Here is a 3,999-nt window from a genome sequence, read left to right as displayed (position 1 = left end):
TCTAGTGTTATATAGGAAACACTGCTATCATGTGACACAGAGCAAAGAGTTTGTTCAATGTTTTTATTAATTGGCTAAACTAGTTCAGTGTTATTTTCCTGACATTTTAAGTAACCATATCTGGTCAAGGCATTTTAGTGTCATCTTGTACCTGCAATGCGCTCCTTGGTGGGTGGCATCAACCTTTTGTGTGAGTGTCTGCAGCTATACAGTTTCTTCTGTAGTTTTTTTGTTCTGCTCAGCCACCAATTAACACCCTCCATGAATCCCATGACTTGGGCTAATGAGGGCTCTAACTTTAAAGATGGCTTGGAACATCTGTTTCATTAAAAACAATTGTAAGTTACAGTAACTACAGGAAAGGAAATCCCCAAAAATCACAAAAGGTCCCGTTTAAAAAGGTGTGATAGTTGGATGTTGTTGACAATAATGTGCTATTTGTTGCAGGAGGTGTGTCTGTTTTGATCCAGAGGACGTGGAGTAGCAGATTATTAAGATTATGACACAGTTAATTAAATTAGAAAAGTGTCATCATTATGGCTCGGCTAATTTTCCTCTAACTCTGGCCTCTGTGTTCTTAATTGTGTCTTTATGTTCTTAATCTAAATTAGCCTGCTTGAATATTTAAAAACATGAGATTAATTTGGTCCTGAGCGCTTCCATATCAAATTGCAAGATGTCACTCTTCACTTTAAGGAGACTTTAGCCATGTGTAAAGGCAGATTTTGGATCTCCTTTGTGTTAATCATAACTGAAAAATTTCAGAAAAATGTCAGGAAATGCTTTCTTAACTGTGAGCAGAATTAAATAATAGTTATTAAAGATTCTTTGCAGCCTAGTTCCAATGAGCACGCTCACTTTCAACAATGGCAGAGGCATCAGTTTAGGAGCGTGATTTATCCATCAGTGACATCACTTTGACTGACTCTATATTCAGGACCATAAAAAGCCATTCAAAGTTGATCAACAATGCTGCTAACATCCAGCAAGACAACAAATATGCTTCACACTTTTAACAGCCTGAAAGAAGTGTGTGTGTGTGTGTGTGTGTGTGTGTGTGTGTGTGTGTGTGTGTGTGTGTGTGTGTGTGTGTGTGTGTGTGTGTGTGTGTGTGTGTGTGTGTGTGTGTGTGTGTGTGTGCGCGTGTGTGTGTGTGTGCGTGTGTGTGTGTGTGTGTGTGTGTGTGTGTGTGTGTGTGTGTGTGTGTGTGTGTGTGTGTGTGTGTGTGTGTGTGTGTGTGTGTGTGTGTGTGTGTGTGTGTGTGTGTGTGTGTGTGTGTGTGTGTGTGTGTGTGTGTGTGTGTGTGTGAACAACTGTCAATTGTCCGGACAATTGAATGTGTCTTTAATCGTCTGATGTGATACCATGCTGACCTTCACAAGGCTTGCTGGGAAACGGCAAAGAGCTCAGGGCAACAGTCATCAGGATGCACACAAATTACAACGACTGTTTGTCGACTGGCCCGAGGAGGCCAGGGATCCAACCTGTTCATTTTTTTAAATGTCACAAAATGCCAGAAATGTTGGCTAAACTCTTGAAAAATGAAATGCCCGGAAAAGTTATTCCCTCAAATCCGCTGCTTGTTATCAGATCAGCTGTGGAGAAAGGATTCAGATCCTTTGCTACTTCTGCTAAGTAAAAGTTCTAATACCACACTGTCAAAATACTCTGAGACAGGTAAAAGTATTATTCAGTGCTTGTCATATTATTTTTCGTCCCCGGAAAACATTGGTGCAGGTATATTCTAAAGAGTCAGTGACACAAGATGGGGAGCCATGTCTGAATGGCCAGTCACTGAATAGCTACTGTCAATCACATCTGACCTAATAATAAATAATACCTTTAAAACCTGAGGATGTTTCTGAACTTTACATTTAAAGGGGAGCTATCATGAAAAATACACTTTTTGATTTCTTTTATACATAGATATGTGTCCCCGGTGTGTCAGGGAACTCACAAAGTGTCAGAAAATGAAACCCTCTCTCTTTTCCTCCATACCCAAATCTCTAAAAACGGGGGAACGGAGCTGATCCAGATTTGCGTCTGATATTACGTAATATCCGAAATGTGGACCCACGGTCCTATCAGAAACAATGCCCAACGTGTTTTGGACGTAATATGGTCTTCGCTTACATTAGTAAGCATCGCTAACACTCAGAGCTAACCTGTACTGGAGAGAGTGTGTGTAAAAAACTAGGAAATAAAAAAAGGAACTCACCTTGTGATAAACCACAATATTGTTTCAGAAATAATCCTTGATGTGGTTTGGAACATGATGGCATTTAATTACGGCAGCATTTAGCTGAGTATCTCGTAGATTTCTGAGCAGGCATTAGCTCCCACTCCTTTTTTTTATTTTTCAAGCTAAGGACCCCAAACCTGCAGTTCTCTAACAGGGCTGAAATAGAGGGATATGAGGGATGTCTAAAATGCATGATCTGCTTGGTATTTTGAGCAAAACACATCATAGACATGTTTTTTTATATATTTGTATATATCTGAGACCCATAACATATGCCTGAAAATAGCATAGTAGGAGACCTTTAAATGTTGCTTATTTAATATTATGTATAAATACTGTGGTTTATGGGGTAAATTCCAATTCCAATGGTTTTAATTAGTTCAAGTGGCCAGTCAAATCAATTAGATCGCCATCTTAAATTTGTTAAACTTTGAAATTGAAAACAGCTGGTGTCAGATAACTCCTGCAGGACAGTGTACTAATTATATATGCTGAGATTGGGGGGGCACTGAGGCTTGACAAAGTGACAGACTGATAGGATAGGAAAGAGCCACCTGAGGACCCTTTGAATCACCGATCGCTATGGGAGATGAAGTAAGATGCGAAGGGAGGAGGTGAGAGACACACGGCCACAGGATTATGGTGTGAAGGAGAGGAAAGTAAGAACAAGAAAGGGTGACATGACACAGCGAGGTGGCAGTGACCGTGCCGAGGAAAGAAAGAGCCAGCATCCGATCAGTGTGTTCCCGCTAATGAGGTCGCTCCGTGTTGTTCTGCTGTTCAAACTCGTCGTCGTGGTCACCTCTGTCCCCGCTGAACGCTCGGGGGCAAGCAGTCACAGAGCATGTTGAAATATACATAGCTCTGCCGTCACAGCGAGGGTACAGGTGTGGAAATTAGCCATTCGACCCAAAGGGGGCCCACTCGCTGTTACCTTGGAAACCAGATCTGATTTGTGGAGGTACTTTGTTCTGTGTTTCCAAACTGAGAGTTCCCTCCATGACAGGAGAGGAAGCTAAACATGTGAAGGTGGAGAATTACAACACTACAGTTATAGCTTTATTTGACAGACTTGGGATTTAAAACTATTCTGTAGCAGTGTATGCTCAAATAATGTCTATAATCGTTATATGCACAAAGTGTCGCATTCATTCACAGCAGTGGACTTTCAATGCGGTCGAGTTGCTTCTCCACTTTCGATTCCCTGCCATGTTGAGACCAAGGTTGAGGCTCGGTATTCATTTTCTTTTCTCATTCTTCTCCCCTCACAAAATGGATCAGAAGTGGATGATGCAATTGGGTGCTTTCTTTCCTCCCCGCTGAAGCCCCATTGCAAGATTACTAGTTCTGTGGAGTTCAGCTGGTGTGTGCTTTGTGCTTCATCTCACAGCCACTGTGAATCTCCAGCAATAACTTCTGACTATTCTTTAAATGTTTCTATTCTTCACCATTTAGCGGTTACAATGATCCAACAAAGCATATACCATGCAAAAAGCAAACCGGACAAACAAGAGTTGTGCTTGAATAGATACATATATGTTTGTACGATTAACGGATTCAATTCATTGTCCCTATCCAAGGTTCTGACAAACATGTTTGTTATGCATAAGGCTTAAGAGATTTCATAAAGGATGGCAGTCATAATAGGTCAATCATTTCCGTATGCTTTGAGGTCAGTTGTATTTCCCCTTGCTGATAGCTTTGGGCATGTGTGTGCTTTTCTGAACCTTCATAACTCAACTGTAGACACTTTTGGC

This window comes from Pseudochaenichthys georgianus, chromosome 16 (assembly GCF_902827115.2).
Source record: "Pseudochaenichthys georgianus chromosome 16, fPseGeo1.2, whole genome shotgun sequence".
Lineage (NCBI taxonomy): Eukaryota > Metazoa > Chordata > Actinopteri > Perciformes > Channichthyidae > Pseudochaenichthys > Pseudochaenichthys georgianus.
The sequence above is the reverse complement of the archived record's forward strand: the minus strand, read 5'-3'. Positions refer to the sequence as shown.